Source organism: Amphibalanus amphitrite, unplaced genomic scaffold, assembly GCF_019059575.1.
Source record: "Amphibalanus amphitrite isolate SeventyFive unplaced genomic scaffold, NRLGWU_Aamphi_draft 000881F_arrow, whole genome shotgun sequence".
Lineage (NCBI taxonomy): Eukaryota > Metazoa > Arthropoda > Thecostraca > Balanomorpha > Balanidae > Amphibalanus > Amphibalanus amphitrite.
In genome coordinates, this window is record NW_024882375.1 from 121,383 (window position 1) to 133,650 (window position 12,268).

The 12,268-nt window shown below is 47.0% G+C and overlaps 1 long non-coding RNA gene across 1 annotated transcript in view; it reads left to right on the top strand.

Moving 5' to 3' along the window:
• The first annotated feature begins 3,491 nt into the window (after positions 1 to 3,491).
• LOC122367612 overlaps positions 3,492 to 12,268 on the top strand; it is a 29,884-nt gene continuing 21,107 nt past the window's right edge. The window contains exon 1 of the long non-coding RNA XR_006254087.1: positions 3,492 to 3,572. This is a non-coding gene — a long non-coding RNA (uncharacterized LOC122367612). The remainder of the gene's footprint in view (positions 3,573 to 12,268) is intronic.

The window sequence follows — 12,268 nt, forward strand, 5'->3', positions numbered from 1 at the left end:
AGTACTGGATGCGTGAGATAACGAGTGCTGTCACGAGCGTTCTAATGACGCCATCTGGGAGACTGTGGCGCGCATGGGAGAGACCGATCAACAGTCCCGTACACCGGCGGCTGAGTTCGGAGACGTGAGCGTCCCAGGATAGAGTACTGTCAAAAGTGACGCCCAGGTTCCCCACCTGCGCGCACGGCTGCAACGCTGCGTCACGGAACGATACCCTGAAATCTGGCAATTTGCGTAAATTTTGACGACTGCCGAAGACAATGAGCTGTGTTTTACTGGCGTTGACCTTCAGGGCGTTAGCGCAGAACCATTCGTTGAGTGACGCGAGCGAAACCTCCATGCGCGAGATGAGAACTCCAAGGTCCCTGGCAGGACCGCTAACCAATACTTGGGTGTCGTCGGCATATTGAAAGACTACTGCATCACCCGCGTACAGCGATAAGTTGTTAGAGAAGATGGTGAAAAGTAACGGCCCTAACGCAGAGCCCTGGAAGACACCCATGGTATTAGGAAGAGGCCGAGACAGCACTCTACTTCCGAACCCATTTTTCAACGACACGCTCTGGGTGTGTCCATGAAGATAGGCGGCGAACCAGGAAATTTCGATACCGTGCAGCATAAGTTTTTGCATCAGAAGCTCGTGGTCTACAGGGTGGACCAAAAAGGATGGAAACATTTTAAACTGGTATAAAACATGTATCATTGCATGCATGTGACTGGGAATGATACTAAACAAGAGTACATTTCGTGGAAATTCATAATAGCATCACTCTCATATGTTTTCTCTCGTTTTCAGTCTCTCACAGCAGATGTTCGAAGTGACCACCTTCGCGAGACAGGCACAGAGCGACCAGCCTGGCTGCTGACACGATAGCCCGCTTGTATGGCTCACACAGCCTTGCTGATCGCTCTCTTCAGTTCAGAGACTTTCTGGACCTTCCTTGTAGACCTGGCCCTTGAGATGACCCCAAAGCAAAACATCCATAGGGATCAGGTCGGATGAGCAGGTAGGCCAGTTCTGACTGGCACCGCGGGATATCAGCCGGTCACCGAAGTGGCTTTCGATGCACTTGAGCGTTGTTTTTGCGATGTGGGGAGGGCACCGTCTTGCTGGAACCACATAAGGTCTATGATGGGGCTGCCATGCTTCGTTTGGACTCGCTCTCAGAACTTCCTCAGCGCCGCCTGGTATGCGCTGTTGATTGACGGTCACGGTGTCGCCGCTCCCTTCCTCGAACCAAAGTGGACCCACAATTCCTTTTCCGCTGAGGGCACGCCATTTCGGCGACCTTGCTGCTGTGCAGTGACTTCTTTATCATCTCATCTCAAGGGCCAGGTCTACAAGGAAGGTCTCTGTGACCTGAATAGAGCGATCACAAGACTGTGTGAGCCATACCAGCGAACATGTGTCGTCGGGCTATCGCGTCAGCCACCAGACCGGCCACTCTGTGCCTGTCTCGCGAAGGTGGTCTCTTCGAACATTTGCTGTGAGAGACTGAAAACGGGAGAAAGCAGATGAGAGTGATGCCGTTATGAATTTCCACCAAATGTACTCTCGTTCGGTACCATTTCCAGTCACATGCATGCAATGATACATGTTTTGTACGAGTTCAAAATGTTTCCATCCTTTTTGGTCCACCCTGTATCACGTCAAAACATTTACTAAGATCGAGAAGGCATAGCATTGAGATCTCCCCCCTGTCGGTGGCGGCCAGGATGCGTTCAGTGACGGACAACAAGGCGGTTTCAGTAGAGTGCCGGGGGCGGAAGCCGTGCTGTGAGCATGCCAGAAGGTGATTGTGAGAGAGGTAGATGTAGAGCTGCTGATGGACAATGCGCTCAACCACTTTCATGATTACAGGAACCAGGGAAATGGGCCGGAAGTTTGCGGGGTCTGAAGGATTGCCGGATTTGAACAGAGGGTGAACTATGGAATGTTTCCATGAATCGGGGATATCGGATTGAATTAAGCAGGTATTGATCATATGCAGGATGACACCACCAATAGCTCGGAATCCGGCTTTCAGCATGCGAACGCAGACACTGTCGGTACCGCAAGCACCCGAGCTACGCATGCTGAAAATCGTCCGCTCAAGCTCGGCAAGTGTGATTTCCCGAAGTTGAAAACTGCATGCGCCAACACGGGTATCTTCAACCAAAAAATGCGTCGTGATGTCGACAATCAGATTTGTTCGTTATCCTAGTGCCTATAATGTTCTGCAATATATGCATCTAAACGATTTTGCTCTTAACCCTCGCCCGGCGAGGGGGGGTTGATGCACCCCCCCTAAGTTTTTTTTCGAAAAACGAAGCATTTAAACAGTAATGTAATGCACAAATTACTGAGGAAGAAAAAAAGTACCCGCACCCACTGCTTGAGACAACCCCGCATTTGTGGCGCATGGCGCACACCGTTTGGGTGACGGAAAATACACGGGGCTGACTGCACTAAAACGAAATAGAAACATGATATTCAAGTGCAGCTTGACCACCGGAGAACGATTTACATTCACTGTTTTTGGCTTATTATCAAGGCGACATATTTTCACCACTTCCTTGATTTTGTCCAGGAAAAAGTGGGTTGTGAGACATGACTCTGTTTGGAAAATCAAACATCAAGGATGCGTACCTGACTGGTGACTTGAAAAAGGTCATCGATATTACAGTTTCGGTGCCTCAGACTCAGCAACTGTTACAAGAGGTGATGAGGTGTGCTAAGGAGCTAAAACATTGCATTGAGATAGATGATGAATTTTGGTGTAACTGCAAACATTTCTCCTTTGGATTAATTTAATGACTAGCATTTTTACCACTGAGCAAAGGCATTAATCGGCTTCTACAGAAACTGGTTCTCCTTTTTCCATTTCTTCACTGCATATTCATTGTCCTTCCCGTGCCACCCTTATGGTGCTTTGTGTATACTCTCATTTTTGTGGATGACGATGCACTGACGTACAACAATCAACAATCATTCAAACTATAGACCATTCAGCAACGTCACATTGTCCACGCCTGCTGCCACACTATACCCTAATTTTGAAAACTTTGTCGCTGAACTGGGTCCTATTCCGCAGTGAAGGTAATAGTTATACTTCGCCCGTGGTGAAAAGTTAGTTGCTCGAGTAGTGGAACTAAGAAGAAGCTGCATGCAACTTGGGGAATAAATTTTACAGAACTATTAAAAGTTGTCCTCTGGTCGACGACTGGGGTCGGAGGTGTGTGCTGCTCAGTTAGAGGGACTCGGTGCACGGAGGGCAGGCGGGTGCCGCTGGACAGGGGTAAGGGCGCGGTGCCGCACGGTCGGGCGGCGGCGGCCGGCGCGGGCGGGGGCGGACCGGCCGCCGGCGGGCGGGGGCGGGTCCCGCCGCGCCAGGTGGGGGCGGAGCCTCGTCGGCCGCCAGGCCCTCCGCCAATTAGCGCGCTGACTGGGATTTTTGCGCGCACGCCGAGCGCGTGGCCCAGTTGGAATCAATATCACTTGGGCCGGAGAGCGGGAAACATTGCCACCGGTGCTGCACCGTGGGCTCCGGCGCGGCGCGGCAGAGTCGTCCCACAGCTCCGTGTCACCAGCGGTAAGTACGCTCCGGGCCCGCCCCGCTTTTTAACTAGTTCTATAACAAAGTTTCGCAATGAAAAGTTGGAGCAATAGAAAAATTTTATCGACCAAACTTTTCTGTCCGAAGTTGCGCCCGTGCCCAAAGTTGACGGAGGAAGTTTGTTGCCAACTTTGTTCATTTAACTCAGGCCAAAATTTTGAAACTTTGGACGCCATTATTGACTACGACCCGTTTCCTATGGACTTCAGCAAACTCGGATTAGAGAAGTTCCACTGTGATTTTGAGGGGAGTCGCTGCCAGTAGTCGACAAGTGGTGTCTTCGCGTGGCTGTTGTGGCTGTCCGGGGACAGCGGTGGTCGTGAACGGTCTGAGCTCATCGCTTGCATCGTGCGTCAGTCCTATCTGCGACTTCCTAACTATCAATCGTGGTAGTGATATATAACCACGGACTCAGCTCTTTGATATTCTCTCGGGAATCCCATATTACAGTCCTTCGACTGACTGCGGCCAGGCATACCCATCTCTTATCTCTGCGCTTTTGATTATCCCCACATCATCTCACTAGCAATTCATCCCCGTCAGCGACCAGCACACCTGTGCCCTGTTTCGCCCCGGGCGGGTTGACATCTGACCCTCGGGGCCCGGCGCCGGCCGCAGCGACTTGAGACGGCCCCGCCCGGGGGACCGTGCTGACCCCGGGGGCGGTCCGTCCGGGGCGCGACAATGCTTCGGCTGGTCACTCGCACTGTGGTGTCAGCCGAGGGTAGTAGTGGGGAGCGCAGCCTCCACATCTCCGAGTCTGTAGCAGAGAGCGGCGGTGCGCGACTACAGAGGCGCTGGTGAGTTCGGCCAGAGGGAGTGGATTATTTGGGGCCCCTATCTTACAGCCTTTTGAGGTCAACTTATATCCCTTCGAAATTGTATCGTGGACTCAGTAGCTAGCTCTTTTGAACTGGCTTGGCCTGGTGATGTGAGCTTGGTGAGGTGCTTCGCAGGATGTGAGCCGATGAGCTGAAACTGTATGCGAATCCAGTCGGTTAATCCGGGTGAAATATGATACTGTGATAGGCAGCCAGCTTTTGCTGGCTTTTGCTTAGTAGGGGACTGAGTTTATCCAATGATCTTTGTCCAATGATCTCCAATGATCTCCATCCACCCAAGAAACCATCTTCATACTTGCTGTTTTGTCAGAACACTTGAATCGAACAGAGCTTGACTGCATGATTCGCGGTTTGTGACTAAAAAATATAAATATTTACTTTCAAATATTTCAAAAAGTTAAAGCATCCTGTCTTCAGTATTCCAGTGGTTTAGTGAAAGTCATCTGCCGTTTTCGAATTCAAAAATCCTTCCCTAAAAGCTTTACATGATGCGGTTTAAAAGTTTCATCTGCTGCTCACTCTACAAGAATGGATAGCATTTTTAACTAAATAGTAACCTTTTTCAAAACGCTTTGGCTATTACTAGAATTGGTTACCAGAATGGCATCAACACCTAATCCTGTGAGCCAAGAAACGACGTTTTAAAGTAACGGCTTCTCACAGAGCATCTATTTTAGACGCCGCTTACCGTTTAGCATTTGGGACTTATGTGCGTTGGATGAAAGATATTCGCAGATCGGACAATTAACAGAAAACAGCTAATAACAAGAAGCATAAAAGCGTTATGTTGCGTCTTTCTTTTTAATCTTTAACAATGATTTCCTATAGCTGTATTCTTTGTTAATTACAGAAATTACCTCAATCATACGTATGTGAAGAATGTTTGTTTGAAATATTAGCCTTTACATTTATAAAGCAGCGCAAGTCTAGCCAAAGTAACATAACATATTTTGCCTAGCCCTTCCTGAAACAACCATTTTCATGTTGCACAGGAAGCGTCTAGCGCGGTACAAGCGCACATTCCTTTTTGAACATTTGTAGGCGCACCTTTCCGTGTTGACCTTACACTCGTTTTTAAGCACATGTTTAAGCACATGCACATGTTTATGCACATGTTCGTTTTTTAAACACATTGTAGTGTTCGGATGGTCCTATGTTCGGTTGTATGCCAATTGCAGATGGCTAAAATGTTTACAGGCGCCCTTTATTTTTTTATTTTTTATTGTCATATTGCTCGTAAGCCGCTTAGCGATTCTAAATTCACAGTTTCATGATCTTTACCTTCATCAGAATTGGATTCCTGTTTGATGCTCATATGTAAGCTAAATTCTCAGTCAGCTTATGGATTCTGTTTTGATTGGGCTGTGATATCACACTTAAGGATTGTATTGATGATAAGGAAAAAATCACGCCTTCCAATATGTACAACTAGCCAATTCAATACAGAACACTGATGAACATCATGATTTAGTCGAATCCATGTCTTATTTTCCTGCTGCGGTTAAGTCACTTTTGTCAAAGTGCGTCAGAACGACATGTGCTCTGAGTATCTCTGACGGCGTCTGTTTCCGGTTCAGAGATGATGGATGAGCGCTCCGTCCTTCTGTACAGGCGGTGGTTTAAACGGGCGCCACGGCTGGCAGTCGGAAATCACGGCGGCGCGCGCGCTAATTCCTCCGGCCGCTCCTCCCGACACGGATTTTTGCTCGCCCAGCCTCTGATTGCCACTCTTAATTAGTAAAAGTGGCTGCGTGTTTGCTGCCACGCGAGTTTTCGTCGTTTCTCGTCTGAAGAATCTCAGATTGTCTCATTTGCGCGTTCTCTCTGTCTGTCGTCTCCCCTTTGGCAGCTGGTGCCGGCGGCGACGCGGGCGCGTGGTGGGACCACATGAGGGGGCGGCGGGAACGGCCTGGGCGGGCGGCGGTGTGACTGAGGCTTGGAGGAGATAATCCATTGGCCATGGATTAGATGTCATAGCTTCATCCGTGTCATAGCTGAGAGGTAGTCATTCTACCCATTAGCGGCGACGACAGTTGCATTCCGCAATGGCATGTACCGGTACAGAGCCGTGTTTGACGGGAGGGAATGACAGAAGAGTTGGGCTGATCGGGATCTTTTCCTTCCCATTGATGCTCAAACGTTTCACGATGCAGATAGGTAACTGATGCTTTGGAAATATAGCAAACCATAGCAACTGCTGATTGACTTGTGGCAGTTGTACCTAATAATACCAGCTATTGATAAATTTCAAATAAAAAGCCCTAAGATAAGCTATCAAAATATGAGGCAGCGCATTTGAGCTTTTAGAATGAGAAAATAACATGGATAAGGTAATACGCCAATTTTTCACAATTTGTCATAAACATCTCCACGTGATGGCAGTAAAATGTGCGATGACATAATAAAATGCAATCAATATTTAATACAACAGATAAACATAACGTCCACCCTATCAAACTCCACTAGTTTTGTATTTGCAATTAACTTAATTCAAGAGTGTGTTTCATAGTGGCAGTAGGCCCAGGAAACTACTTTACTGTGCGCGTATTCCGTGTTATTCAAGTGTTATTCACAGCCAAATTTCAAGCGTTCAAGCGATGATGCGGCAATAACCGAGCCTTTTTTCATGGTTGTTTGCGTATGAAACTTATGAATCAAAAACAAACTACTGTAAATCTGTTTCTCATAGATGAATTCATTTGAAAATAACATTTAAATTAATCAAGAATAAACCCCTGCATGGAAAGATATAGGATTATTCATGGCACACTTGTGGAAGATCGGGTATCTTTTCCTCCCTTGTTACAGAAAAACCTCGCTCCCTCGTCGCTCGGTTTGTCAGCAACCCGCTTGGAAAAAAATACTTATTTTCCACTCGGAGCCATGAAAAAATCCTCTCTATCCAACAAATCATACAGCTGAATCGCAAAAAAACAATTTTAGAGCGTAACTATTGCCTTACTGATTTCTGAAGCAAAGAGTGCTTGTATTTCTATTATAGACTTTAATATGAGCTGCTTGTTTTGGAAGGCTATCGTGGACTTTATTCATAAACCTCTCTCCCTCTCTCTCTCTCTCTCTCTCTCTCTCTCTCTCTCTCTCTCTCTCTCTCTCTCTCTCTCTTTCTCTCTCTCTCTCTCTCTCTCTCTCTCTTCCCCCTCTCTCTCTCCCTCTCCCTCTCTCCTCTCTCTCTCTCTCTCTTAATATAAAATGCAGGATATTCTATAATTTAATGGATGAATATATTATCGTCCACATTTGCAAGTACCGTCTGGCCGATGAGTTCTACCCAGGCGCAAGCATGTTTGACTTTTCCGATGTAATACATTTAGCGCTAAGCGCCACATTGCGAAGGAAGAATTTCTAGCCGATTTATGTATTTAAAACGTTTTACACAAGTCGCGGTGCTATCATTGCTTTTCTGTTCAATTTCTACAATGATCGTGACACATTCTAAATCCATTTTGAATCCATCCTCCGCTCGCCGTTTCGCCACCGGTTTTTACCATTCGGCACCCTCCGACCACCGCGTCCCAGAGGCGACAAATTTCCAACACCGCTCCGACCGTCTCCCCTCTGTCGCTGACCAGTCGGGGGGGGGGCGAGGGGCGACACATCCCATCGGTGTCCACTAGCCGAAATGGTGCTATCGTCAACAAGTTGTCGGCGCGAGCCGCGCGGCATCTCTGGTGAATGATGGATGAGAGAGGGATCGCGGCCATCGGCCGGCTGTGATGGATGGTGCGCAGACCGCGGTGGAGGGCGAACGGCTGCCCGGCCGCGCCTTGGAAATCCCCAGACTGCTCCAGGACCGGAGTCCAAACTAATAACTGCGACCAATTCTAGAATCACGCTGCCATGCTAAATGCAAATGCCTTTATAGACATTTTGTTTACACACAACGCAGCCTTTTTCTTTTTACTTGAAAGGAAATCAACAATTTGTTGGGCGCTGCCTACCATGTTGACCTCGAATTTGCCATGACTTGAAATCTATCCGTAAAGTGAAAAAGAGTGGTAACAAACAGACGAAGCTAGAAAAAGCTGCGCTTTAGAAGCTTCCTATGTCAGTTCATGCCAGCAGTCGACATCGGCTGCCTCTTAGCCCTTACATACATCCCCTCTCCAAACCAGCAGGAGACGTCTGACTCCAACACGACCCCTCCGCTCAGCAGTCGCCCCAGTCCCGCCCGCGCACTCAGCCCCAATCGTCACAACAGCGCCGAATGTGTCGCCGTCAGGCGCGCCGCAAATGAGCGCAACAGCACCACTCTCGCCGCAGCCGGACCGGAAGCGGCCAAAACGGCGCGGCGGACCGACTGAAAGGCAGTTGATGCCGACTGGCGATTTTGTGTCGTTCGTGCTCGCCGGTTGTGAGTCCAGAAAGGGTGCACCGGACCGTGGCTAACGCTAACCGCATCTGGTCCGCGCTTTGTGGACGGAGAAGATGTGAAGTCTGAGGTCCGTGTGGACTTCTCACTTTGTCGGTCTCAAAGATAGAGGTGGCAAAATGTGGACCCGGGGACCGGGTCCCCAAAAATATTTGGCCGGGTCCAACCGGGTCCTATCATTCCCCTGTGCTTTATGGTAAATGTTAATATCTTTTATGCTTTGGAAAACATAGTTGATGCAGTTTCCAGTCCATAAGTCCCAATTCCAGTTTTGAATTTTAATATTCCTGCAGATTGGGCTACTTATTCTGTAGCATACTGGTCAGTCTTGCTTCAATTTCTTATCTTGTCACCTACAACAAAATAAACAAGTTCTAAGTGCTGGCAATCCAGAAAATATTTCACCAAATGTTTGTACACATCACTCCCATTCAGTTTGCTGTACCACACCTAACAATATTTTGAGCTGTAGAAATCAAATACCAATGACATATGTAGGTAAGTAGGTATGATTGAAATCCATTTATAAATGGACACAAATCCAATTGAAGCAAGGCTGACCAGTGGCATTCTTACCTGCCTTTTCAATGGCATTGACACACCCAAGTCACTATGCCCACCAGAAATCGGAGTTCATGTTTGATATTCAAAAGCATTTCATAACTCAAACAGCTTTGAAATATTTCTATCACGGCCAGAAGACAACTCATAAAACCAACATGCCCTTGGATAAATCCAAAAGCTCAAAATGAATCCAACGCATTCTCCAGAAACAGTGCAAGTGGTATTGACCAGATTTTTAGCCGGCTGGCGCCGCATGATGGCGCTAGCAGAGCGTATTATACATATAGCGCTCTACTAGCGCCATCATACGGCAGCAGCTGGCAAATAACTGAGTCAATACCAATGCCCTTCTCCAAGGCCAATGATTCCGTGTTGATATGAAAATGGCGCGTTTGAGCGTCATATATGCTAAGCCTTACGCACGCTAATCTACTGCATAAAGGCTACAATTTTGGAACACGTTCGGGAAGAGGACAAAGCCTCTACTCTAGCACATACTAAACGCCTAATGACATCTGATACAAAGACCCGAAATACATTAACGAGTAGATGTGCATCAGGAACGGATTTTCCTACTAGTTCAGCATTGTGATACGTTTGTAAATTGTTATATGCAGTTACACTGCTCATGGATCCCAGGTCAAAGACACCAAGACCAAAATCCAGAACCCTTGATATTAATTCTATATCTAGGTACTAACAACAAAATGTAGTTTGCTTTCTACGTTAATGAATTGACTATGATCGTGATATGATCATGATCGCAACCTTGCAGTTCTTTAAAGTTTAAAGCTATTACGACTTTGCAGTACTTTAACCCCAACAGAATTTTGCAGTGATTTAACGCCTGTTTTGTCCTTGCATTGCAATCGGTGTCGACATTTCTGGCGGACCTCACAAAGTTTTGATGTTTCTTATTTTGATTTTGAATATTTTCTGGTTGGGACGCTGGATAGTTGTAAGGACTTATGTATTTAAATATTTAATCCTAAAGACGAATATCTTTTGCCAAGAATATTAGAAAAGGTACGTATCAGTATGTGTATCTTGTTCAATGTTGATGTTAGGTTCTGACTAGTGAAGGCACTGCTCCATGGATCCCCAGTTCACATCATTTCTAGCAGCTGCAGTAAAAGGGGCTTAGGTAAGCATGAAATTCATTGGTCTTTTTACTTCTTATATTCTTAAATATGACCTGAATCTGGTTCTAAAATACAAACTGTGAAGCGAAGTAAAATGATCATGGCATGAGTTTTTTACTTTGCATCACAAGTATGCCCAATTGGAAAGAAAATAATTTCTTCTTGCTATACCTACAACTGTACACAGTATTTGTAATGGATTTGGGGAACGGGTCCATCTGGTTCCAACGCTGACTTAGACCGGGTCTGACCGGTTCCGGAAATGTGCCAGTCAGACCGGGTCCGGGTCCGGTTCCCAAAATTTTCCAGTTTTGCCACCTCTACTCAAAGAGTTCATCGGCGAAGAGCTCCATCGAGCCATATGTATCTCGCAGCCGGTAGCGCGCAGTCGATCTCAATGCCGCCCGCTTTTAGACCAAGTCGCTGGATGTTTTAGCTCAGCCAACAGGAAAAACATGCAGTGGCGAGTTAGAATACAGGCTATTCATAGTGTAGAGAATGGCCGACGCCGCCGGCACCGCCCGGCCGGGTCGCCCTTTTTCTGATGGCGGTTTGCTTTCTGAAACAGTCGATGGATTCTGTCGTGCGTCCAACAGTAAAAATATCCGGCGGCGTTTTAAAAATCCTACGCATTCATTTCGTTTAATTAATGCCGCAGAGTATAAGAGTGGAGCCGAAGGCGATATTCGGAGGAATAATAAGTCTCTGCCGTGGCGCTCTCACCCAGGCATCCGGCGTAATATGCATGGCCAGGCCTATTTGTTGACTCTAATTAAAATTCTCCGCCCGGCCAGATTATTGGAAACAGGGGAGGCCAATCGACAAGTCGGGGTGGGTATGCTAATAGATCGCAAATCTATTATTTCTGCTGGAGCGGCAGGTTAGAATTTAGATAATATCGTCGCGCGTGCGTCGCTCTTCGTCGTCGCTTCCTTCTGCTGTCGGCCCGGTCGCCGGGATAAATTGATGGGCCGTCGGCTGGGACGGGCCCGTGTTATGCTAGCATGATTACACCGGCGATATGACAAACAATGATAAAACAGATCGGACGGCGACGACGAAAGGCGCTCGACTTCTTTGAAGACGGTGACGGGCACGGGCTTAAAGGGTAGGGGCGATGACCTTTTCGGTGTCCGCTATCAAGACTACACCTTTTTAGCCGCGATTTAAAACAGTTGAACCCCATTTTAAAAAAGCTGATCTGTGATTTAAAACTGTTGAACTTGGGTTTAAAACACATGACTTCCGTTTTAAAAGAATTGAATACGATTTTAAAACAACTGACGACGATTTTAAAACGGTTGAATTTATTTTTAAAAGAACTGAACTGCATTTTAAAGTGTACTAAATATAGCATTATCTCATTCATTATTAATGCATTTTGTTGTCATGCAACCTTATCTAATACCTTGCCTTTTCTGTTGAAAGTGTAAGTAATTTTTGTTTGACGATGTGTTCTGATTATTGCTTTTTGCAATGTTTTTAAAGATAAAAAATCCCACTGCATTTATTGCAAGGCTATTTAGACCAGTATAGCGCCTTTTGGGGCGACTAACGGAGCGAGCGAGGGGGTGAGTCTTGCACGTGCGAAATTTCGAGGGGGTACCTCCAACTGACTTGTGCACGGCACCCTACTGACCGGTTTCTAGCGATGTGCCAAATTTGAGCACAATCGGCCCAGCCGTTCTTGAGATCTGGGAGCGGCACCCTGCACGTGCGCACGTGCTAAATTGG